Below are 27,233 nucleotides of genomic sequence, written 5' to 3'. Positions count from 1 at the left end.
GGCTACAGTCGCTGCAGAGGGGTGGGGACCAGGCGTGGCGAACCAGCTGCTCCTCACCCCAGACAGCTGCTTTGGTCTGCCCGAACTCAGACTCTGGGAACTCCCTCATCGTGGTAACAGCTACCGCCTGGCACTCCCGGCCCCCTCCTTTCACCTGCAAGTCTCCCCACTTCTGGAAAACAACTTGTTTCTGAAATCCCTCTTGGCCCTCAGACTCCAAGGCACAGAGGCCAGGACCCTTACTTCTCTACATGCATAGGACATCCCTATTCAGTTTGTTGCTCAGTTCCTCCAAAGGGACTCCTATGTGCTGAGGTTTTGACAGGGTCCTTTGACACAGCACAAAGATGCGCAGACATCCTCCAGCCCCCGGACCTGCCACACTGGACTGCTGCTTCCCTCCAGCTCCCATTCTCCAGCTCCATCCTTCTTTAGAGTTTCCCTTGTGTCCAAACTGCCCATGTCAGGCCCTCAGCATGAAGTTTTCAGTGCTCCATAGCTTAGCATCCTGTCCATTTGACACTGCATTCATATACTATGGCTGGCTCTGCAGCACCTTAGTAGGCATTTTGTGAGCTGCCAGCAGGATTCATTGAGCAGACAGGGAGCCAGAGCCAGAGCTCTACCCTGAGCTACATGTCACACTCACTCAGTGCTTTGGATGGGCCCAAAGAGCCAACAATTCACACTTGCCAGGCATGGGACTCCTATAACTAACAAGTGAGATGGCCAACATGTGAACAGGCAGACTACTAGCCTCCAGGGGGCTGGGGCCTGACTCCCATGATGGGGCTGGGGCCTGACTCTACCAAATGGGGCTGGGGCCTGACTCCCATGCCCACAGGCAGCAAGCTGATGCTTGCTGCAGCTCAGGGTTTCCAATTCAGAGCACTGCTCCACACCCCCTGGACCCTTCCTTCTGCCCTGTGAGTCTAGCACAGGACGTGAACATGCCTTGCCCCTGGATATGCTCCCTACACAAGCAGGGCTGCTACCAACCAACTGGTCTTGCTTTACTCATACTGCCACACTGGCACCAGGTCAGCTCATCTCCCTCCCCACAGCATAGAGTACAGGTCCAGCCCTGGCACTACCTTCCTCCAACCCAAGCTCATGCCCGTGACCCTGCCTCCCTAGAACCACACTCACATGCATACATTGACCCACCTCTGACCCATACTTTTAAAAAAATAATAAAAAAAATTAAACCCTTGACGGACGGGCCTGTGCCCTGCAAGAAGACATCCCCCTTTTGCCTGCCAACATCATGCAGATCCCAGGACATACAACAAAAGCCCAGGACTGCTTCCTTCTTCGTGTTCGGGCCTCAACAGTCTCAGCTGCCCAAAATTCAAGCAGCCCAAAAACCTTCCATTTTGGCCCCACAAGTTCCTCACACACACACACTGTGTGCGCCGATTGAAGCACAGGCCTAAATCTGGGGCCCAAATGGGATTCAACATGCCATGGGAAGGCCTGCACTTTTCCTCCCCGGACCCTTTCCACTAGGGTTTGGTTCTGGGGCACATGGCAGCATCCATGTGTTGTGGTGCAAAAAAAAAAAAACAAAACTGGGATGGGGGGGGGGGGGGAGTTGTGCAGCTGGGAGGCACACACACACAAGCTTGAATTTGCAACTGTCTGGGTCTGCAGTCAACACACTCCTAGGCCACACAAGCAGGCCAAAACCCCACCCAAGCTCATTCCCATGACCCTGCCTCCCCAGCACCCATACATGTGTTGATCCACCTCTGGCCCACATTTTAAAAAATAATAATAATAAAAAAAATAAATAAATTTAAACCCTTGACAGACAGGCCTGTGCCCTGCACGAAGAGGCCACAGGCAGCCACAAACACACCCCCTTTTGCCTGCCAGCATCATGCTTTTGTGAGGAAGAGAAACTTGCCCCCATCCCAGCACTGCCGGCCACTGATGTACCTCACTCTATGGGGACCAACCTTCTGGTGTCTCCAGGACTGCCTAGGATCCTGCCTTAATTGTGGGGGGCAAAGCTGGGTCTGCTCTGCTCTCTTCCTTGCAGCCTCCAGCACTGACAGTGGAGGAAGGTCTGCTTCAGAGGCTGCTCCACAGCCAACAGCTTTCCCATTGAACTTTGGTCCTTCCCTCGAGGACTATCTCTGAGAGGAGTGTCCCGGGCAAGTGTGGAGCTTGCTTCCTGCTAACACATGCATCCGCTCATGCTACTCTAGTATGCTTTGCAAGGGTAGCTGTGACAACTTTTATTATTTCTATTATTATTTTATGCTACGATTTAGTTGGTCTAATAAAAAAATATCGCCTCTGACCCAACAGCTTTGTGGACTAATAGTGTCCCTATGCTTGAAGTAAGACATTTGTGCCTGAAAGCTTGCAAAGAACAAGCTATTTAGGTGGTCTACAAAATGATAGCAGATCTACCCAAAGAACCTGGCCTGCCTATAGACCAACACAGCTACAACCAACAACCCTGCTACACCAAAGCATCCTTGTCACAGGAGCAAACTCGGGTCCTCTCCACAGAGCTGATGCGATCAGGAGGCACCACAAAGCAAAGGAAACCAGCAATCAGGACTCATGGTAGACCAACACAATTTTGGGGGGGGTAAAAAAAAAAAAAAAGTCTTTAATTGCAAGCTTTTGGTTACAAACACCCTTCATCAGGCATTGGGAAAAGATTGTTGTGACACGCTAGCTGGTAGTGATTTGGCCCAGGGGTTTTGAAAGGGTAAAATATGATGGGAGGGCTTGGGATTCCCTTGCCTCACCAATCAGGCCCCTAGGGTCACCTGGAGGGGGATAAGAGGGGCAGCACGGCTGACTCAGGAGAGACTGACCAGGCAAGAGCTGGGCCAGCGGGGCAGGAACAGTTGCCTCAGAAGAGCCTAAAGGAGTGGGACCTGCAGGCAGCGGTTGAACTCTCAGCAGCGCAACCAGCAGGAGAGGAGCCAGCCCTGCTCAGCTCCAAGATCCCCAGCAGGAGAGCTTCCCCAGCTGGCTCCAGCAGAAAGCTGTGCAATGACCTGAGAGGCTTCCTTCCCTGCTTCCAGTTTCTCCAGCAAGAGGCAGAGCAGGGGCTTCCAAAAGGTCAAAAGCCCTAGCAGCAAGGACTTGGTCTAATAGTTGTGTCTGTGTGGTAGAGTTTCTCCCTACCATGTGAGGGATCTGAGTTCAAGTCTTAGTTATGGCAAATAGGGGTGAGTGAAGTCCTTGTTGGAGTGGAGGGGGTCATTGTATTTTCCCTCTTCCCCCCTCCGGGTACCTATGCCGTATATCGCTTGTTATTTAGCATTTTGTATTTTATGCATTTTATATTTTGTCAATCAGTATTGTTTATTGTGTTGTTTGCATTTTATATTTTATTAAACCTGTCTTTTGTTAACTGGAAGAATATGTCTACAAATGTGAATGCCTAACCTTTATTGAATCCTGTCCCCTCAGGGTATTGTAGTGTCCCTTATACCCCCTGGTTTATATATGTTATGTTCCCACCACTGTTTCTCTCATTAAAAGTTGTATGGTTAAAGTTCACATTGGTGATCTGGCTCTTCTCAATAGGGAAGGAGGGTCCCTACACCTCCCACCTGCTCTGATCCCTTCAATTGGAGAGGGGGTACGACCACTCGAGTTACATTGTAAAAGTTCTCCTGGGTAGAAATGAAAGTTCATATTTCATACGATGTCACAGAAGAGTCAATAGATGGAAAACTCCTCTAGGCAGTCCATTCATAGCTGGTATAGAGTCTCTCACCTCTTGTGAGGTTCTGTGATGATGCAAATTGCCTTGAAACAAAGGCAGGAGCAGTGTCTCAGGTTCAGGTGGTCACAGTCGCTTCCTGCTTGGGAAAATACGAAGATTTCATTAGGAATGCACCCACATGAGCAAGCCAGCACTACCGCAGCCCGTGTGAACTCAGCAGGGTCTGGGCAAGTGGGGAAGTGGGACAGAGCAACAACCCTGGCCTTCTCCTGCTCACCTGCAAGTAGGGCATGGCTGAACCCTCTGCTCTCCAACACACCTCCTGCACCCGGCAGCTGCCCTCCAAGCTCAGCCTGCTCCTTTCCCCGTGTAGCAAATGCTGCTCCACTGCAGCCCTCGCCCCAGCAGAGGCTGTGACCACTTTCTCACAAAGGCAGGCTCCTAGCCTTGGCTCCATCGCCCTGGCCCAGGGGAATACTGTTAAGGCAAACATTTGGACTCTAGATGCTTCTCCTTGCTTGGCTCCTGAGACCTGGTCACGGGAGCCTCCAAACCGTTCCAGTTATTTAATGCAACCACCTCTTCAATCCTCCTCTCCCCTGAAGCAACAGGCTGCCTTTGGTGGCTTGCTGCACACTTACGATGTCCATCAATACCAGACAGGCCTCTCACAGTGAAAAAACATTTCCTGAGCACCTTTCCTTAAGTAGCCATGTCGACATCTCAGCATCATTTGGCTACATTTAGAGCCTGTAAAGGCTCCCAGCCAATGGGTACTCGTCACTCCCTGTGCACATCCTCATCTGGCACCAGAACCACCACTTGTCATCGCTGCCAAGCTCCTTGATTTCAGAACTGCCCTCGGCACCCTGCTCTGGCCACAAGCCAGGCAGCTGCACCCTGGCACGTCAACTCGGGCCTGGCTGCAAGGCCTGCGAGTCTGCGGCTCCTTCCGATGCTCAGCGGATGCCTGCTCTCCCTCTACCCTGTCGCTTGGCTGACTTCACCCGGCCCTTTATGGCACAGCCCCACTCCTTGCTGGTTCTGATCCCCATGTCCCAAGTCTGGCACCGGCTCCCAGGAAGTCTTCCTGACCACAGTTCCCTGACTCTCCCAGCTCCACATGGGGCTCTGGGCACACACTGTCAGGCAATGCAGAAAGGAAACCTGCTCTCTGCTTGGAAACCTCTCAGTGCACAGAGCACCTCTGAGCTTAACAGGGTGACAGATTCACTGCTGCTGCTGCCCCGTCTCTCCTTCTGCCACCAACCTCTTGCCACCTGGCAGCGAGGCCAGAGGAGCTCCTAGGCACAACATAGTGCCAGACAGGATCCCACACCAGCTCCAGCACAGGCACTTGTGCAGGGGTTGCACATTACCTACTGCTTGTCGTCGTCCCCACAGCTCTGCTGCTTCCTGCACCCAGGCTGCCCCCTCCTCAGCTAGCACCGTTCCAAGACCCCTTCTCCATGTGCTGCTCTCCCTGCACTGCACTGCACTGCGTGGGATGCAAGCACAGGATCTGAGGGTCTTGTGGCAATTGCTAAGAACCACACCATGGGAGAGCAGCTACCCCAACTTGATATACCAGGAGGGGACATCCTATTGGGGAGGACTACACATGGAGCTATCCATACTGCGAGCACAAAGGACTCATCTGTCCCAGGAGACTAGCAAAGCATGCTCTGCATGGCCCTTTGCATTCCTGCCATCCCCTGCAGGAGATGACTTGAATAACTGCCGAGTCATGTACCACACTACCCCCTCCCTCACCACAATGACTGAATCTGGTGGTTTCCCACCCCAGTTTCTTTTCTGCAGCCTTTGGCAACATCCCCTCATCCCCAAAACATTCTCCATGCAGGATGGATTTTATCTGGGCCCCAGACACATCCCGCTGCAAGGAAGGCCAGTTTGGTGAGCAAAGTGCCATGCCAAGACCAGCATTCAGGCCTTATCTGTGACACACACCCCGTGTGCCCTCAGGTCTGGCCATTCAGCTCCCTCACACCTTAGCTCCCTGGCTAGAAGGCAGGGACAGCTGTTCTCTACCCTGTCAGTTAGCAACTGTGAGGGCCGAGGCAGCATGGGGATTCAGGCCAAAGGACACAGGGGACCTTGGCTGCTGCACGTTGGGGGCATTCACAATAGAGACGTTGCCACTGCTGTGTCACTGTCACAATGCATGGGGGCCAGGGACACTGGGCCCCTGGCACACATTACAGGTGAGACAGGAGGGCCCAGATAATTGCATCCTAAATAGTGACCCAGCCACACCTCCGTGCCCCAATAGCACAGGAAAGAAGCAACACAGAAGCTGTGCAATCCTGTTGAGGCTGGTTTGCATGGCACCTTCCACTGAAGCTGAGGCAGGCCCCATTGAACCCCAGGATCATGCTGGAGTCATGAACCAACTCTAGAGGAAAAGCTGGAGCACAGTTGGCCACAGATCCACATCATCCCCCTCATCGCCTCCATGTCATCTGGCACATGCATTCCCCACGGTCCTGCTCTTGTCCTTTGACTCAGCACACCACTGACTTAGCTGGCAGCGATGGGTGACAGGAAGGCCCGCTGGCAGCAGGTCCCTGGGATGCAAGAAGAGCTGCCTTCTGGCAATGCAGGGAGAAGCTGAGTGCATGACAGACGATGGGCTTGGGTTTGCAACCACACAGTTGAAACATGCACACCCCAGCACAAGCTAGGCCTTGGCCCCTGGCGTGGCTTCCCCCACATCCCAGTACATTGGAGAGGGCAAACCTGGGAACCAGGAGTGTGGTCTTTCCTCAGACAGGTTGGCGACAAGGCCCGGCACAGCTCTCCATCCACCTGCTTTCCACAGCAGGCGAGGTCTATGGAGGACATTCCCTTGAGAGCAGAGCACAGCTCCACTGTGGAGGGCCCTCACTGCATGCCTAGCCCTGGGGATGGGGAGCCCCAAGCATTACCTTGGGGACTCAGGATGGCAGGGACTGCTCTCTCCTGGGTGCTGGCCCTGAGCCCTGCCAGCCCAATGATGCTCCAAGCTGGATTTCCCTGGACTCCCTGTGCTCATTGCCCTTCCCTTTGCAGCAAATACCCACACTCACCTTGCAGATGCTCTGGCCCTGGCTCAGACACCATCCAGCCCTCTTGCACTGCTCGCTGCCTTTCCCAGGTGCCAGAGGAAAATACCATCCCACAAGAGCATGAGAGCCCATGGCCCCAACCACAGAACAGACCACACGGGGCTCTCACGCAACCTGAGTGAGTCCTGGAGAGCTCCACAAACAGCTGAAAGAGAGGGGCTCTGCACTTCCTGCTGGGGCTGTGTGGGGCATGGGCCTCAGCACTGTCTCTGGCCTGGCTGGGGACCGGCTCCTTGGCTACCACAGCTTCACGCTGCAGTCGGGGAGGTTTTCCAGACATCCCCATGTCCAGAGCAGAGCACAGCTGCCACACCATTGCATGGACCCATGTTCATCTAGGCCACATCATGACTTCACAGCGTCACTGCCCTGCCCCTGTCTCCAAGGACTCAGCTTACACAGCCATCTTCGAAGGCAGCTCAATGTCAAGGACTGTATCGTTCTGGACGATGAATTAAGTTATGAAACTCATAGCCTAGCATTTTCATGAGCCAGGGAACAGGAAGTCATTCGGGATAGCCAGGGCTCTTCCAAGTCCCCAGCTGATGCTGGGATTTACAAGGCATTCATGGCCATGCTCTGTTCTTATCCCAGCCCTGGAAGTGCAAGTGCATGGCTCTTTCTTTCAGGGTGGAAACCAGCACCTGCCCCTGCCTTGAATAAACCCTCTTGTCCTCCATGGGCTCCCAGGGAGGCCCGGTGTTGTGTAAGGCCTGGCTCTCAGTGACAGTTACATAAAGGGCGGCGTCTTCAAAGCCACGGCTTTGTTCCTTGCTCATTCTGGTCAGAAACAAGCTGTTTCCTGGCCCCCGGTCCCCATTCATGTGGACATCCTGCCGCTACTAAACAGCACTTGTTTGGGAACTTTCACAACATGAAAGCTGCCTTTGATTTCCTCAAAAATTCAACATTCATTGCCCCTCCATCAGACTATCACCTGCATACTCTAACACCAGCATTTCCCTTTTGGACGCTATGATCCATATGCAAAATGGTTAAATTCAAACCACCATATACAAGAAATCCATAGACCAACTTACATATCTACACAGAACCAACAACCACCCTAAACACACCAAGAAAGCTGTAATTTATAGCCAAGCTCACCAATACTGCCGAATTTGCACTGAGGAGAACACCTATGATTGCCACATCACAAATCTCAAAAGGGCCTTCAGCCAAAAAGGAGACTTCTTCGGAGAGATATATTGCTCTTCTGAAACAGCCACCCGAATATCACGTGAACATTTGCTACAGTACAAAAAGAAAATCCCCATAAAAAGAAACATCTGCTGCAGTACAAAAAGAAAATCGCACACTATTAGTGATGACATATCCCTGGAACCTACACAGAAAATCTTCAAACTATTGCAACCTATTTACATTCTCATTGCCATCCTGTCATACTTGTAGATGCTCTCATTCCTTGGAGTTTCAGAACAGCAGAGGCCTATGCCTGAAGAAGAGTCATTATGCCCAAAAGCTTGCTAAGACCTTTTTTCCAACTACTCAAATAAAAGAGATCACATCTACTCAAAGAACCTTGCCTGCATATGTCCTTAGACCAACATGGCTACAACCAAAAACCCAGCTTTACATACATTACACTTAATGAAGAGAGAGCAGGTAGATGAATGTCTCTAAACACTCTCAGCAACCTTTCATACCAGGAACTGGCATTTTAATCATTGGCACTGGCAGGGCTTTCCTCCTGCCGTTGGAAGAAAGCCCCATGGACGCTGCAGCAGATGCTGCAAAGCCACCGGGGCTGAAGTGCAATAAATGCATGCCAACACAGGCAATGCCCTTGCAGGCAGCCACGTGGTTTCCTCAAGGTCAGGCTTGTTGAGAGCTCCGGCATCAAAATGCTTTCCTCAGAATAACGCAGCTGCTCAGCTCTTGTTGGCATGCCAGGATTGTCTCCTGCCATGCACAGCCTCAAAATAGTCTCGCCAACCCTGTATCTCCACAGAGAGGGGCTGTGGAGGCTGGAGGTTTCCCAGAGCACTGCTAAGGGACCAGTCTATGAGATGATGCCCTGGGCAGGGCAGGGCAGGGATGAGAGGGGCGCTGTTGCATCTGTACATCTCCCGGGGGTCACCCGCCTACAGGCACAAGCTTCAAGGGAACAGATTACCCCTTCACAACCATGGACCACAGTGGCCAGAATGGGACAGGGCCCCGTTGCTGGTCCCAGTTACTGGCAGGGGAAGAGGAGGCAGGTTTGTGCCAGGCTGTGCTCACGCCAGACCCCAACCATCATCCCTCGTCTCTCCACCTACTCAGCTCTCACATGCTTTGTCTCCAGGCTGAGCTATCAGGGAGCTGGGGTCACAGACCGGCTTTCCCTAACAAACAGGACCAGGAAGCAGTCCTTTGCCTTGGGCCAACCTGCCTCTTCCCTCCTCTGCCATGCCACTGCCAGCAACAGTGACCTGGAGTTTTCCTCTAAACCAACTCCTCAGGGCTGCTCCTGTCTGGGACCAAATCCACCAAATCAGTTCCAAATTCTAACAACTGAACAGAGCTCAGTGCTTAAGGGAGCAACCCCCTAGCACCATAAATTGTGTAGCCATGATCCTCCTCTCACAGCAGCCACCCTGCCCCCAGTGTGAGAGACAGGTCTCTCCATCCTCCACTATGCTAAGTCATCCAAAGCTGGGAGGAAGGGGATCTCCCCCACCACCTGGGCCAATGCCACTGTTGCAGCATCTCCTCTGCCATTTGTAGGCCCTCTGCCTGCCCGCTGCACCTGGGGGAGCCTGCAGCCAACAGCAGCCCTGCACCTGCAGGACCCTTGCAGGGGCACATGTGACTGAGATGGACTGAGCCTGCCTGCTGCAGGCTTATACAGTGTCCTGACCCAGCTCCCTTTCCCAGCTGTACCCACTGCCTTTCTCCTACAGGTTGCATGGTACCACGCCACTCCCTACCAAACTTGCAGCCTGCCAACGCCACCTTCACGCCCAGCACCTTTCCGCCAGGAAAAAAACACCTGGAATGCAGGGGCGGGTTCTGCTCCAACGAGGAGCCTCTTGGACACACTCCTCTGCTTCTTTGTATGGTTTTTCTAAATAGCAAGGGCTTGAGGGACATGCTGTTTAGTTGCATCTCTAACGCTGACTGCAGCTTGGGAACTGCTCCCCAAGACCTTGTGGCCTGCCTGTCCGTCTCTGGAGTCTCTGCTGAAAAACAGGTTGTCTGCCAGCACATCGAGGCTGAGAGCTGCCGGTTTGTATATGCTGCCCTTGTCCCAGAACTTGGGAACTGCTTCTGTCCACCCCCATCCTATCCTTGGCTTCCCAGTAGACCTCTGCCTGCAGGGCTCTGAACACTGGCCACAGGATTTTATTCCTGGGCAGTCCCAGGAGCATGGGGCTCATCTCTGGGTCATGGCAGCTGCACCAGCAGTGGTTGCTTTTGCCACAAGGGAAATGTCAACTGTGCAGAACAGGGCTCTTCCCCCTCTGCTCTCATTTGCTGATCTCTTTAAATATCCATTCAATTTCTACACAATATCAACACATCCAATCCATCTGAATCCTGACAGAGGTGCAGGGAAGCTCACAGAAGACATCAGAATAATGAGACCTAGGATGTCAGAATAACACAAGGACCCCTAAACAACATCTCTGCCAAGCTCTGTTTCCTAAACAGCTGCCAGGCCTGGGCCCAGGCCCTGGCAGACCTGAGACAGGGACATCCAGGGCTGAGTGCTGAGACCAACCTCCCTCACATTCCTGCCAGGCAGACTTGGTGTGCTCATACAAATCCCAGACCCATCGCACCGGCAAGAACCCACGAAGCTCATGTCTAGTCCAATCCTTGCCTGAGACAGGCCAGCCCTGTCCAAACCACCCTGTACCAAACCATTGCCTGGCCTCTTAGCAAAATGACAGTCAGCCCTGACACCGTGCCAGATATCACACCCGACCCTGTCCCCGGGAAATCAGGGGGGAACACAGCAGCCGACAGCCTGGTGCTGTAAAAGGTTGTGCGGCCATTTGCCAGCTCAGAAGGGCTTCGGGCAATTGATGAGATGTTCCCACCAATCAGGTGATGGCAGGGGAGGCTTACCCCACCCCTACCCAGGGGTGAAGCAAAGAGCCGGACCTGGATGAGGACTAACCTCACTCTGATTGGTCCATTTCCAATCTGGGAATAAAAAGGCAGCGCCCAGCACACAGGGCTGCTGCACCAAAGGACATAGAAGAGGGCAAAGAACAGCTGGCAGAGCTAGCCAGCGGGGCAAAGCTGTTGCCCCTGAAGAGCCCGAAGACTCTTCACCAGATGGGGAGCAGCAAGCAGCCGTATCCCCCAGCCCCATACCGTGTAGGAGTACAGCGAGCGGTGCACAGGCCGGTGCATGGAGGGTCCAAGAGGAACTGAGACACTGGGAGTTGCTTGAGGCATGCAGCCAGCACTCAATGCACAGTCAATGCACAGAGGGTCTGGGAGTGGGCTCAGGTCTCCACCCCCTGGCATAAGGTAGAGGCACCAGTGCATGGAGTGGTGCACCGGGCCCCAAGTGGGCCAGTAGCCGGGAGAGCCCAAAACAGCTGAAGGCCCCCCCTGCCGAGGGAGGAGACGCCTTGCCTGGGGAGATGAGGACAGCTTCACTGGGCCTCAGAGTTGTGAGTTGCTGGGGAAGGGGATTCCCACAGGGAAGAAGGGATCTCCCCCTGGTCAGTTAAAGGTTATCTAGGCTGGGATTGAGAAGGGCCTGAAAGGCACTAGGGATCTTTTCCCTCTTCTTAATTTTAGGGTCCTATTGCTCTAGGGTAACATGGATTATTCTTCTGGTTTTTGTTTGTGTACCCAATCCCCTGCATCTCATATTTTGCAAACCCTCCACCTTATATTTTGTTAACTTGCATCTCATACTTTGTAGATTCGTATTTTATTAGAGCATAAGATTGTTTAAGGAGGTTCCTGCCTTGAACTTTCTGATCCTACTCCTGGGTGTATCTGCAGTAACAGAGCTGTCTATGACTCCTATGTTTTACCTGTAAATACCTTTATATGATAACTTTAATATAATATTAAATTTGTACATAGTTAAGTTTTATTAAGTGTCCTGGCATGGCTCTATAGGGGAAGGAGGGAACTGCATTCACCCCACAGCACACCTGCCCTGCTAACATTCCCTTCAATTGGAGAGGGGAGTATATAATTGGGTACTATCCAGGCTACACTTTTTAAGAGACACTCGAGAGACCCCAGGCTGAGGTCGTGTCCCTGCTGCAGAGCAAGGCAAAACCCCCCATTCCGTACCAATCTGACCGGGGTAAAATTCCTGCCTGCCCCAATGTAATGTCAGTCTGAGGCTGAGCCGAGGGGTTCAATCCTCTAGGCAGGACCCGGAAAGGTTGGTCCCAGCACAAGTGTTGGAACAGCCAACACTGGCCCGGCCCCTCTGGGAGAGACAGAAAATAAACACACACCTGATGGGACCTGCTCTTGGCTGACCTTAGGGTGGAAGGGAGAAGGCTTCCTCATAGATGTTTACGCTGTTTAGGGACTCATAGGTCTATACCAACAACATGAATTGTGCCTCAAAAGCTCCTGGGAGCCAGCGCAGAGTCTGGAGCCCTGGAGTGACATGCTCCTGGTGGGCCTGTGCATTGCAATATCAGCCTTGGGATTCTGGAGGCACAGACAGTGCCGGTGCCAGCCAGCTATGAATCTGAAAGAGAAGGCTGTGGCCTTCTCACTATGTAGAGCTGGTGACCGCTGTCACCTGGAGAGCCCACTGCAGCAGATGATCCAGGAGCACCCGGAGGTGGCAAGCCTGCACAAATGGGTGTCCCAGTCACCCCCCAGGCAAGTGGTGTGCCCACCACCATCATTTCTGCCTTGTCTGGATTCAGCTTCACTCGGTTCTTCTGCACTCAGTCCCCAGCTGCCGCCGGGCACTGGCAGAGGACAAAGACTGTGCGGCCAGCTTGGAGGAGGAGAAGTCGAGCTGGATGTTGACAGCATCCCGATGGTGCTTCACTCCCAGTCTCCACGGTCTTGCACAGGGGCCTCACATAGACGTAGCCCAGGAAGGAGACAGGGAGAAGTCCTAAGGAACCCCACGGGAAAAGACTCAGGGGAGAAGCATGTGCCCATCACCACCCTGTGGGGCCTCCTGACTAAGAAAGAGCAGAGCCAATTCAGAGCCGGCCGCAAATCCCCACCAGGTCCTGTCAACACTTCCTCAGCGCCTCATGGGTACTCATATCAAAGGCTTCTGCAAGACCTGCTATGATCAGCCTCCCCCCATCCTTCTCTAGGCAGAGATCATCTGCCACCATCACTAGCATGGTCTCTGCACTAGGTCTAAGACAAAACGGGCTGGCACAGGTCCAGCATCCTACAAGGGGGGGCTGGACCTGGGGCAGTGACTGGCTGGGGAGTCAGCGTCAAGATATGGCTTCTTGCACACACACCAGACAGTCTCAGGCTTCAGACCCTCCAGGACCCTGCAGGGCAGGGTCCCAACACCCATGCCAGCGGTGGCCCCCAGTCTCCCACCAATGGTTTTTACAAGCTTGGAGCTTGGCCAGAGGAACCCTGCCCCTCCTCAGCTCCGGTGTCAGAGTACCAGCAAGCCCCAGAATGGAACTTGAAGCCCAGCACTGTGATACCGAGTGTGAATTGTGCCAGCCTCTCACCTCGGGCAGCTGTAACCTCGTGCTGCTGGGGCATAATTCACCCAGCGCCACAGCCAAGGTGGCATATAAGCAGCCACCTTAGGGCATAGCTCCAGAAGGCCCAAGGGCAGAGAGAAGGGCACAAACACACACACAGGACCAAATCCCCCTCCTACTGTGCAGAAGGATGGCACCACTGGTGATGGCAATGGTCAGGAGATGCTAGTGCTCCACCACCTGCACCCCCCTGCCTCTCAATCCACACATGCCAGCTGCACAGCATCCTGGAAGCTGACAGGGAAAAGCAGGGCAGCGGCTTCTGAGCATGCCAACCTGCAAATGTCCCGTTCTCTGGGATGGCACTGCTACAGCTGATGTAGCTCCCTGGAAGGGATGATACACCTTGGATTTCCCCACCAAACTTCCAGCTCCATGGGCTTTATGGATGGCAAGGGTGGGCTGTGCAGGGAAGAGCTGAATAGGTCCTGGCCACCAAGGCAGTGCTGGGGGTCATGTCTCATCTGCAAGTACACAGCCAGGCTGGATGCCCTGGGTGCCTTGAGCCCAAATGCCTAGCTGGCTTGTACATCCCCTACCAAAGCGCCCAATGTCCTGGAGGGCTGCCCAACACCTGCTTTGCTTCCAGGCTACCCCTGGAGTCAGCACCACTGGAAATGCCTGTTTCCTCCATTTTCCCTTTGAGGCCCTTTGCACAGAGAGGCAGAAACAAGAAACAGCAGAGGCATAACCTCGCTACCCCTCTCCAGCTCCTGAATGGGGCTGGCCAAGCTCCTCGGCTGGTTTGGTCCACGATGACACTGCACACCAGGGACCCAACAGGCCCACTACATGGCAGCTACACTGATCACAAGACTTCCCAGCTATAAGGAAAACAGCACAGTGGGAGAGGGCAACTTAGATGGGAAAAGGCAGGAGAGAAGGGCCAGTATGGGCTCAGGCACTGCAATGGTCTGAGGAAGGTGTGGGCCCCCTTCAATCCTAGAATCCAAGAAGTAGGGGGAAAGGGACCCCCAGAGTTCACCCCCAGCTTGAGGCAGGGTCATCGCTGTCCAAATCATAAACTGCTGCCACTTCGTGGGGCCCTGCAATGAGCCCCTGTTGCCACCCAGGGGAGCTTGAGGCTGCCTGTGCCTGGAGGCCATCTTTAACACCTAGCCCTACTCCCTGCTCCCTGGCCAGCTGTGTTTCTGGCCAGGAGCAGCTTGCAGAGCATGCGGGGGTGGGGGAGGGGGGGGGAGCATGTGGCAGCTCTCGCACAGCATCCATCTCCCCTGGTAGCAATGCTTAATGCCCCAGGCTCCCGCTGGCTACTGTGCTGGCTCTGCTGGCCCAGCACACTGGCTGGCCTGTGACTGTCTGGGCCCTGCTGGCTCCCCTACCTGCAGTGACCACCTGCCTGGCCCCACTGTGCCATCCCAGGGCCACTGCCACTGCACAGCCTGGACCCCATCCTGCTGTCTGGACCTTGGGAGGGACGCTGAGGATGAGCTCCAGGACACCATCGCTGAGGGACCTCATCCTCCTGGGCCTCCAGCCCTGCATCTGGGCCCCCAAAAACCCTCAAAAACATTGGAGCACCCACTCCACACGAAGTGCTGCTGCACCTCCACCTCTTCCCACAGAGCTACAAGGTTGCCAGTCTCCTCCTGTGACTAGTTGGGGCCCCAGGTGATGGCATATGGTGTCATTATTGAGGCCATTGGGGCTCCCACACTGGCTTTCTAGGCTTCTGCAAGACTGTCCCTGTGCTGCCAGGCCTGGGCAGCTGCCTGCAGTGTCCAGTGCAGGGGCATTAAATGGGCCTAGCAGCTGCATGGTGAGGTGAAGCCCTGCAGCACGTTCAGGGTCCAGGCAGACTCCTGAGGGTTGCCTGAGTGCAGATGGTGTTGGTCTGGCTGAGGGCAGCTGGTGTTGGCTGGGCTTGGGTGATGACAGGCCTAGCAGAAGTCTAGAGCACCCTGCAGGGTGGGATGGCATGGGCCTGGGAGCTGTGCAACACTGTGGTGCCAGGCAGTGGCACTGGTGTTCAGGCAGGCTAGCATGGGTAGCTGTGGCCTGTGTAGGGGCAGCAGAGGGCAAGAGCCGCCCCCTCTCGCCCCAGGCTCCCTGCTGTTGTGCCCCAGGGCTCAAAATGCCTGCAGTTTTTTAAAGGGCCTGGGGCTGCCATAGAGGCAGACCAGCTCTGTGGCAGGAGGGCTGAGCTCAGGCTGGCCCTCTAGTGGCAGGGCTGACCAGCAGCAAATCTGGTCCCGGTTGGTGTCTACAAGTATGTTACTGTGCAGTAAGCACTTACTGTTAAATGTGCTACTTGCATTTGTATGGAGTAGCAAAGTTTACTGTGCAGTAAGCACATACATGTGTAGACGTGCACGCATACTATGCAGTAAACTATGCTACTGTGCAGTAAAGCGTCTCATGTAGACACACCCAGCATGTGTTGAAATGAAGGGGGAAGAAACCCTTCCCGTAGCAATATGAGGTGAGGCAGAGCCAGCCAGTTATTATAGCTTTGACATGAATTCAATTAAAATCTTGAGGTGCACGGCGATAAGCTCAAATTGAACAACTAAAATGTCAATGAAATTCCAGCAAGGTATCTTAACAAGCTGGGGGGACTAGCTTCAAATTTCCTTTGTACATGAGGGAATTGAACACGATGCCTGTTCCACTGATCAGGTCACAGTGATGGCAAGCTTTGATTATCTTAGTGAGACAAGGTGATTCTTCAGAACACATGTCCCTGGAGAAAGGCAGCAAGCAGGGGGAGGACATTGAAATGACATAATGCAGCTGAGCCTCTGGAAAGTAACAAATGCAGACCGGCAGAATGAGAACTCCTCCTCAAAACCCTTATGGAAAGGGTCAGAGTTGGTCGTTTTAAGCACAGAAATATGTAGCCTGATTTTTAAGAGTTTTTATTGGGACTTTGTAATTCAGAGGGTCAGATCAACATTTTCCCATTTGGCCTTAAAATCTATGCACCGGTGTAGAAATAGGCCACAAAATTGCACCGAGTGGTTCTTGAATCAAGTACCATGACTTTGGTTTGAGTGGTAGCAGGCCTTTTGAAAAGCCATATCCTTGATTGAAAAGATTTAAGTGGCAGAGAATCTATTGCCTTCCAAGGCGAGCTGTTCCATGACTTCCACAGCTTTAACAGTCTGAACCTTGTTCCTAGTAGGAACGGGTCTACTTTCAGCTTCTGCTCCATGAATCTTGTTCCATCTTTGTCAGCTAGATGGAGTGGTCTTTAACCATTGGGAATCTCCTCCCTGTGGAAGTACATACAGGCTGTGGTTCAGTTACCTTTGAAGAAAGTTGTTTTTCAAATAGAGACACTGGTACTTGAGCTCAACCAGGCTTCTTCAAGCTTATAGGGCATTTTCCAAAGGCACAAAGGACAGGTAAGATGCCCAGCTCCCAAATGAAAATCAATGGAAACTGGGTGCCTAGCTTAGGAGGTGGGCACTCAGGCTCCTCTGATATCTTCTATATCCTAATGGAATGATAATAATGGAGAGTCTCCTCTGATGTCTAGCATAGCATAAAGGAATGTGATCAAATGATCATTTAAGCATGGCGTCTCAGATAAGTCATTCACTGCCTCTGGATCTGCAGTTGTCAGTGAAATGGGGAGAGCGAAAATAAATGGAGAATCAAGTTCCCCTCTGTTCTGCCAAGCTCTTCCCTCCTCTCTTTCTGAGGGCTGCTTTTGAAATCCTGCCCTCTTTTTCCCTCTGGCCTCTGCTACTCCTAACTCTCAGATCACACAAAAAGGGCAAAGATTTGCAAACTGATCTAGAAGGAAGGGGAGGAGAAATAAAGAAGGATAAGAGTGAAGAAACAGGACATCTTAGCACCTCAGCGATGTTTGTCAGGACAGAGAGAGAAAGTCTATGACTTCATGTCTGGTCATGTTATTCATCCAGCAGTGAATGCACTTGATGTGGAGAGAACAGAGAGGAAACTAAAAAAGACAACCACTCTTCAGCACCAACTGTTCCTAACGGATAGTCAATAACAAAACCTGCAGAGAAGAAATGGACATGGCAGAAGAGGATTTAAAACAAACAAGCTATGAAATGATATATCCTGGGAGAAGAGAAGAAAACAAACCCTGATTTTAGGGGGAAAAAAGATTGCAACTCATGAGAGATGAACTTGCATCTAGTATTTTATCAGCCCAGATTTTGCTTGTGTGCACATGACCTAACCAAGGAAAATCTAATAAAACAGACTGACATAGGAATTTCAGCACCTAAAAATGGGAGAAGTATTAGCCAACTCTTTGGTTGCTTAACCATTTAGAAAAGAGGCAGAGAGGCACCTAGTAAGATTGACAAAAACATTTAGTTTGGGTGAGGCCAGCCAAGTACCATGAAAGTCAGTAGTAGGAGTCAGGCACCTAAACTCCTTGGGAATGTTTGTTAATTCCAGTGAAGCTTCCAGTCTGCCTACCTTTATTAACTCGTCTCCAGGCCCACACTGTATTTTGGGGCCATATAAACGCCAACTTGAACCTACTCCACTGGGGATATAAATTAGTGATTAGAACATTATTTGTATTCCTGTAACATTTACAGGCCTCTGAACATCAGCTGAGATCCACTGTGCTGGTCTCTACATAAGCATAATGGCAGGAAACAGTCCTTATCAGAAATAACCTGCAATACAAGATGAGCACAGAATGGGGTAGCTCAGAGAGGAAAAATGAAATGCTGCATATCACACACACCAAGCAGTTGAGTAGTAGAGATGGGAATAGAATTGAGGATCCAAGCTGTGGGGGAATGCCAGCACATCTGAGGACAGGGTAAGGATCCAGAATGACCTTGACAGGCTGGTCCTATGGGCTCAATGCAATCATATGAGGTTCAATAGGACCCTTCATCTGGGTAGGAGGAACCCTCATCATAACTATACGATGAGTGGTAGTTCCCTGGGCTGACACTGCATCTAAAAGGGACCTGGGGATAACAATCGACCAGAGGATGAACATGAGCCATCAAAGTGATGAAGTCACCAGCAGGGCAAGTAGACCTCTGGTGTGTATCAGCTGATGCATTGCTAATAGATCCAGAGAGGTGCTCCTCCCCCTCTATTCAGCACTGGTCAGACCCCAGCTGGAGTACTGTGTCCAGTTCTGGGCACCACCCTTCAGGAAGGATGTGGATAAGCTTGAAAGGGTACAGAGAAGGGTCACCCATATGATCGGGGCCTAGATAGGCCTCATAGGCCCTATGAGGAAAGACTCCAGGAACTGTTTGTTCAGTCTGAGTAACAGAAGACTGAGAGGTGACTTTATAGTTGCCTACTAGGGGTGTGCAAAACAGGCCCTATTCGATTTGGATTTGGCCTGAATCAGGAAGCAGCTGTGTCCAGTGTCGAGGACTGCTGCCTGTTTAGTCTATGACTGAATCTCCGAAGCAGCGCCAAATCTTTGGATCCAATTTGGCTGAATTGAATTGGGACAGTGATTTTAGTCAGTGAATCGAATCACTGTCCCTCCAAATTGGCCAAATCTGAATCCTAATTGAATACTTGCCGCTTCTCACAGGCCTAATGTGTATATGTATCTACATGAGAGACAGAAAAACTTGGAGCAATGACAGGAGCATTGTCATGGATAGGTACAAACTGTTCAGGAAGGACAGGCACAGGAGAAGAGGAGAAGGAGTTGTGCTGCATGTAAAAGAGCCATATGATCCATCCTACCAGTGAACGGACACGGAAGACAGCATGAGAACTGCAGTAGAGAGACCAACTGGCGGCTTCGGCAATGGCGTCTCGAGGCAGGCTTCGGCTTCCTGGACAACGACCCGCACATCACGACGAGGGACATGCTCAGTTGGGATGGGCTTCACCAGTCCCCCAAAGGTAAGCGAGTGTTCTCTTCTAGACTGGCGGATCTCCTCCGGCGGGCTTTAAATTAGGCTCATCGAGGGGAGGGGAAGATGAAGGCGGGGGAAGTTGTGGACCACCAAACCATGTGGCACCCACAAGGACAGCCCAGCCTGAAGGAGGAGAACATTGGGAACCTGCAAGCCATGGGGTGGCCAGCAGTACAGCACAGGTAAGCAATAAGCAGGTAAGAAATAAGGGGCCCCTTGAGATTCGGAGCTGGGGGGCAGCAAAGGCACCAGTCACAGGGCTCAAGTGCCTATATACTAATGCTAGGAGCATGGGGAACAAGCAGGATGAACTAGCGCTTCCGCTTGCAGAAAACACCTATGACTTAGTAGGGCTAACAGAAACCTGGTGGGATTCGTCCCACAAGTGGGCGGTACATATTGAGGGTTATAGGCTGTACAGAAAGGACAGGGTGGGGAAGCAAGGGGGAGGGGTTGCACTCTATGTCAATGAGCAATATACATCGACCCTCATCAAGACGGAATTGAAGGATGAGGAAGTAGAAGGATTGTGGGTTAGGTTACATGGGGGGCAAGGAGAAAGGGATTTGGCGGTAGGGGTCTGCTACAGACCCCCACACCAAGGGGAGGAACTAGATTCGGGAATCCTGAGGCAGATCTCGGAGACCATAAAAGCTAAGGAGGCGGTAGTCATGGGGGACCTAAACTACCCAGACATCTGCTGAGAGACGCAGACAGCAAAGTCCCACCGTTCACGCAGGTTCCTATCCTGTGTACAGGACCTCCACCTGACACAGGAGGTACACGGTCCCACTAGGGTGAATGCCTTACTGGATCTGGTATTGGCAACGGGGGATGATATGGTAGGGGACCTACAGATCGGTGGCCATCTGGGGGACAGTGATCACCTAATAATAGAATTCTTCATAAGACGTCAAGTGGGTAAGGTAAGTAGTAGGGTGAAAGTGCTAGACTTTAGGAAAGCTGATTTCAATGAACTCAGGCGATTAGTCAAGGACGCACTGCAGAGTACGAGTTTGGAAGTGATGGGAGCCCAAGAACGGTGGCTGTGCCTTAAGGAAATGATCCTTCGGGCACAAAGGGAGACAATCCCGATGCGAGGAAAAAAAGGGAAAGGGGCCAGGAGGCTTCCTTGGCTGACCAGAGAAATCCAGGGCAGCCTACAGGCCAAAAGGGGGGCATATAAAAAGTGGAAACAGGGAGAGATCACCAAAGAGGAGTATACCTCCTCTGCTCGCGCTTGTAGGGAGGCAGTTAGACGGGCCAAAGCTACCATGGAGCTGAGGATGGCATCCCAAGTAAAGGATAACAAGAAATTGTTTTTTAGATATATAGGAAGTAAAAGGAAGGCCCAGGGAGGAATAGGACCCCTACTAAATGGGCAGAAGCAATTGGTGACGGACAGGGGGGACAAGGCTGAACTCCTCAATGAGTTCTTTGCCTCAGTGTTCCTAAGAGGGGCAAGACAAGTCTCTCACTGGGATTGTGGAGAGGCAGCAGCAAGGCGCCAGACTACCATGCGTAGACCCTGAGATGGTGCAGAGTCACTTGGAAGAACTGGATGCCTTTAAATCGGCAGGCCCGGATGAGCTCCATCCGAGGGTACTGAAGGCACTGGCCGACGTCATTGCACAGCCGCTGGCGGAAATATTTGAACGCTCGTGGCACACGGGCTAGGTCCCGGAGGACTGGAAAAGGGCCAATGTGGTCCCCATTTTCAAGAAGGGGGGGAAGGAGGACCCAGGCAACTATAGGCCAGTCAGTCTCACCTCCATCCTTGGCAAAGTCTTTGAAAAAATTATCAAGGCTCACATTTGCAAGAGCCCGGCAGAACAAATTATGCTGAGGGGAAACCAGCACGGGTTCATAGCAGGCAGATCGTGCCTGACTAATCTCGTCTCTTTTTATGACCAGGTTACGAAATGCCTGGACACAGGAGTAGGGGTGGATGTTGTATACTTAGACTTCAGGAAGGCCTTCAATACGGTATCCCACCCCCTGCTGGTGAACAAGTTAAGAGGCTGTGACTTGGATGACTACACAGTCCAGTGGATGGTGAATTGGCTAGAGGGTCGCACCCAGAGAGTCATGGTGGATGGGTCGATATTGACCTGGAAGGGTGTGGGCAGTGGGGTCCCACAGGGCTCTGTCCTTGGACCGATACTCTTTAATGTCTTCATCAGCGACTTGGATGAGGGAGTGAAGTGTACTCTGTCCAAGTTTGCAGATGACACAAAGCTGTGGGGAGAAGTGGACATGCCGGAGGGCAGGGAACAGCTGCAAGCAGACCTGGACAGGTTGGACAAGTGGGCAGAAAACAACAGAATGCAATTCAACAAGGAGAAATGCAAAGTGCTGCACCTAGGGAGGAAAAATGACCAGCATACCTATTGCCTAGGAAATGACCTGCTTGGTGGAATGGAAGTGGAAAGGGATCTTGGAGTCCTAGTGGACTCCAAGACGAACATGAGTCGGCAGTGTGACGAAGCCATCAGAAAGCTAATGGCACTTTATTGTGCATCAGCAGATGCATGACAAATAGATCCAAAGAGGTGATACTTCCCCTCTATCGGGCACTGGTCAGACCGCAGTTGGAGTACTGCGTGCAATTCTGGGTACCGCACTTCAAGAGGGATACGGATAACCTGGAGAGGGTCCAGAGAAGGGCCACTCATATGGTTAAGGGCTTGCAGGCCAAGCCCTACGAGGAGAAACTAGAGAAACTGGACCTTTTCAGCCTCTGCAAGAGGAGGTTGAGAGGCGACCTTGTGGCTGCCTATAAGTTCATCACAGGGGCACAGAAGGGAATTGGTGAGGTTTTATTCACCAAGGAGCCCCCGGGGGTTACAAGAAATAATGGCCACAAGCTAGCAGAGAGCAGATTTAGACTGGACATTAGGAAGAACTTCTTCACAGTTCGAGTGGCCAAGGTCTGGAACAGGCTCCCAAGGGAGGTGGTGCTCTCCCCTACCCTGGGGGTCTTCAAGAGGAGGTTGGATAGGCATCTAGCTGGGGTCATCTAGACCCAGCACTCTTTCCTGCCTATGCAGGGGGTCAGACTCGATGATCTATTGAGATCCCTTCCGACCCTAGCATCTATGAATCTATGATTGCTCAGAGCTCCAGTATGAAACTGGAGATAGGCCTGTCAAAAGTCTCTGGGTTAAAGTCAGGGAGAGCAACAAGGGTGATGTTGTGGTAGGTGTATGCTATAGACTACCAGACCAGGAGGATGAGGCTTTCTTCCGACAACTAGCAGAAGTTTCCAGATCACAGGCCCTGGTTCTCATGGGGGACTTCAGTCACCCTGACATCTGCAATAAAGTAGTGCATAGGAAATCCAGGAAGTTTTTGGAGAGTGTTGGAGATGACTTCCTGGTGCAAGTATCAGAGAACCCAACTAAAGGCCATGCTCTTTTTGACCTACTAATCACAAATAGGGAAGAATTGGTGGGAGATGTAGAAGTGGATGGCAAGTTGGGCAGCAGTGACCATGACATGATTGAGTTTGGGATCCTGAGGAAAGGAAGGAAGGAGAGCAGTAGAATAAGGACCCTGGACTTCAGAAAAGCAGGCTTTGACTCTCTCAGGGAACTGATGGGCAGGATGGGAGGCCAGGCTGAGGGGGAAAGGCATCCAGGAGAGCTGCCTAAAGAAACCTTACTGAGGGTGCAGGAACAAATCCTCCCAACATGCAGGAAGAATAGCAAATGTGGCAAGTGACCAGCTTGGCTTAGCAGAGAACTCTTTGGTGAGCTTAAATACAAAAAGGAAGCTTACAAGAAGTGGAAGCTTGGAGAAACAACTTGGGACAAATATAAGAATATTGCTTGGGCATGCTGGGATGAAGTCAGGGAGGCCAGAGCACACCTGGAGTTGCAGCTAGCAAGGGAGGTGAAGGGTCACAAGAAGGGTTTCTACAAGTATGTCAGTAACAAGAGGAGATTCAGTTAAAGCATGGGTCCCTTACTGAGTTGGGGAGGCAACCTACTGACAGATAATGAGGAAAAGGCTGAAATACTCAATGCCTTTTTTACCTTGGTCTTCACAGGGGAAGTCAGCTCCCAGACTACTGCACTGCGCAGCACATTTTGGGAAGGAGGGGAGTAGCCAACAGTGGTGAAAGAACAGGTTAGGGACTATTTAGAAAAGCTGGATGTGTACAAGTCCACAGGGCAAGATGCAAGGCATCCGAGGATGCTGAGGGAGTTGGCTGATGGGACTGCAGAGCTACTAGTCATGAACTTTGAAAACTCATAGCAATTGGAAGAGGTCCTGTACAATTGGAAACGGGCAAATATAGTGCCTGGAAGATGGGATGGAGTGCACCATCAGCAAATTTGTGGGTGACAGCAAGCTGAGGGGTGTAATAGATATGCTGGAGGTTATGGGTAGGATTTAGAGCGACCTAGACAAATTGGAGGACTGGGCCAAAATAAATCTCATGAGGTTCAACAAAGACAAGTGCAGAGACCTTGGGGATGGATGAATCCCATGCACTGGTGCAGGCTGGAGACTGACTGGCTGGGCAGCAGCTCTGCAGAAAAGGACCTGGGGGTTACGGTGGACAATAAGCTGGATATGAGTCAACACTGTGCTCTTGCTGGCAAGAAGGCTAACAGCATACTGGGCTGAATTAGTAGGAGCACTGGCAGCAGATGAAGGGAAGTAATTATTCCCCTCTATTCTGCACTGGTGAGGCCACCTCTGGAGTACTGTGCCCAGTTTCAGGCCCCCCGCTATAGAAAGGATATGGACAAGTTGGAGAGAGTCCAGCGGAAAGCCAAGGAAATGATTCAGGGCCTGGGGCATGTGATTTCTGAGGAGAGGCTGGGGGAACTGGGCTTATTTAGTCTGGAGAAGAGGTGGAGGGGGGATTTGATAATAGCCTTTAACTACCTGCAGGGACATACCACTGTTCTCAGTGGTAACAGATGACAGAACAAGGAGCAATGGTCTCAAGCTGCAGCAAGGGAAGCTTAGGTTGGATATTAGGAAAAACTTTCTCATTAGCAGGGTGGCGAAGCACTGGAACAAGTTACCAGGGGAGGTGGGTGTAATTTCCATCCTTGGAGCTTTTTAAGGCCCATCCTGATGAAGCCCTGGCAGGAATGATCTAGGTGGGGATGGTCCTGCTTTGAGCAGAGGGTTGGACTAGATGACTTATTGAAGTCTCTTTCACAGAAACCATCCAGAGGCCAAAGAGACCTTACCCCAAGCTGGATGACAGGGTGCTTAAAGGGTGCATGTGCAACAGTTTGATATACTTATTCAGAAATGTGTCTTAAAAAGAAAAACATTCTTAATGAAATGTTGATGTATCCCATGTGCCTTCCAGGCTTCGAGTGCCTCCCTCAGGGATGTCTTACATCTAGACAACCCCCTTCCTGGAGCACACCCGCTAGTCTGGGGGTAGTGCTGCCACCACCCAGTGACTGGCCTGATCCTGGCACTGTCCCCCTGGGAAACACAGACCTAATAGCCCCTAAAGGTACTCAACTCACTTCAAGAACTCGGGGTGCTTCCCCCAGTCTGATGCACAAATAGTGGTCTTCCTTAGTCAGCTGAACCAGGAGGACTCCAAGGCATAAGTTAGACCCACTCCCAATAAGTCTCTCACACTAGGTACAAAGGAGAACTTTATTGGTTACAAGGAGTAGGGATGGAATAGGGTACAAAGTAGAGCAATATCAGAGAAATCCCATAGAGCAAACAGGGTGGCTGAGGTAGCCTTTGATCATGCATCAGTTACTGTAAGCTATATATCTAGTTAGGTCTGCTCCCTTTTGGGGTCTTTGGCATGCCAGCTGGAGAAGCTCCAGGCCGCAGTACAGAGACTGCGTGCCATCAGGGACTGTGACCAGGAGATTGGTTCCTACTTCCAGGCCTTACTCCCTCAGGAGATGGAGAGTCAAACACAGTCACCTTCCAGGGCAAGGGAGGACTCAGGGACCTCCCATTCTGTCCAGCCAACCGGTTGGACCAACGTGGTCAAGGGCCCCAAGGCCCGCCGCACCGAGGTCCCCACCCCGCTGGAGCTTTGCAGCAGATATGAACCTCTCGCAGCCCCAGCAGAGCCTGCTAAGTTGCCAGCTCCTGCAGGCAACACAGGCTCAACTGTAGCTACTGCCCCCACTCTCCATAAGACAAAATGCAAAGTGTTTGTTGTGGGAGACTCCATCCTGAGGGGGACTGAAGGGGCAATCTGCCACCCTGACCCCTTAGCCCAGGAAGTCTGCTGCTTCCTGGGAACCTGTATCCAAGACATTGCGGAGAAGATCCCTGAACTCCTCCGGCCCACTGACCACTACCCTATGTTCCTTATCCATGTGGCCACAAATGACACGTCTTGGAGCACTCCCAGCCAGGTCATGAAGTGCTACAGGGAGTTGGGAGTGGGGCTTAAGGGGTTAAGGGCGAAGTGGTGTTTTCATCGACCCTCCCAGTTTTGGGCTACGGGCTGAGGAGGGAAAGGAGGATCGAGGTAGTGAACTAAAGACTGTGGCGCTGGTGTCATTGGGAAGGCTTTGGCTTCCATGACCGCAGTCCGCTCTTTGGCAAGAGAGGCAGTGAGCTTCTGGGAAGGGATGGTATCCACCTCTGTCTGCTGGGGAGGAGGCTCTTCTCAGCCAGACTGGCTAACAAGCTCCACTGGGCTTTAAACTAAGCCTGTTGGGAGACGGGGGGACTACCGCCACTGCTGACCTGCTGAGCTATCCTTGCAAAGCCATCAGACCAAGGCACTTAAGGGAGAACACCTTTGTCCCATCCCTGGAGCAAGCTGTAAGCAAGTCAAGGGCCTCCAAAGGGACACTTGCCTGCCTGTACACAAATGCCAAGAGCTTGGGGAATAAACAGGAGGAACTTGTCCTCCTGCTTAATACAAATAACAACGATGTCATAGGGATAACAGAAACCTGGTGGGACTCCACCCATGACTGGGCCACAGGTATAGATGGCTATACCCTGTAGAGGAGGGATCGAGTAGACAAAAGGGGTGGGAGTGTAGCTCTCTATGTCAAGGAAAGCTACGCATCCCTGCAAGCTGACATTGGCGCCCAGGGTGGACAACTGGAGACCCTCTGGGTTAAAATCAGTGAGGAACATGGCACAATGGTGGGGGTCTACTACAGGATCTAGAGTCCTGCCCAGGATCTAGAACTTGACCAGGAGTTCGCCAAGGAATTGGCTGAGGCCGCATGCTCCCGGTGCATGAGTGTCACAGGAGACTTCAGCTACCCAGACATGTCATGGGAAGAGTGCTCAGCCAAATCTGAGCAGTCACAAAGCTTTCTCTCACGTGTGGATGAGCTCTGTCTGATGCAAGAAATCTATAGGCATATGAGAGGTGAAGCGCTGCTCAACCTGGTTCTGGCAACAGGGGACGACCTAATCAGTGACCCAATGATCGAAGGGAAGTTGGGTGACAGTGATCACGAGCTGATCACCTTCACCATCTGCCGTAAAGCTGGCAAGTCAGTCAGCAATACAGAAGTCCTCAACTTCAGTAAAGCTGACTTTGACAAGTGAGGCCCTAAAGGGGAGTTCAGGACGAGTGGTTGCTCCTCAAAGGAGCAATCCTGGATGCACAAGTAGACTCTACTCCATCTCAAAGGAAAGGCAGCAAAAGGGCAGAGCAGCCCCCTTGGCTCTCCAGGGAACTAGCAGACCTCCTGCATCTAAAAAGGAAGACCTACGAAGGATGGAGGACTGGATCCACCTCCAAGGAGGAATACTCTGCTCTGGTCCAGACCTACAGGAAGCGAACCAGGAAAGTCAAGGCAGCGATGGAACTCCAACTGGCTACAAGTATTAAGGACAATAAAAAGTCCTTTTTTAGATATGTGGGGAGCCA

This window comes from Alligator mississippiensis, chromosome 7 (assembly GCF_030867095.1).
Source record: "Alligator mississippiensis isolate rAllMis1 chromosome 7, rAllMis1, whole genome shotgun sequence".
NCBI classification, from domain to species: Eukaryota; Metazoa; Chordata; order Crocodylia; family Alligatoridae; genus Alligator; species Alligator mississippiensis.
Note: the sequence above shows the minus strand (reverse complement) of the source record.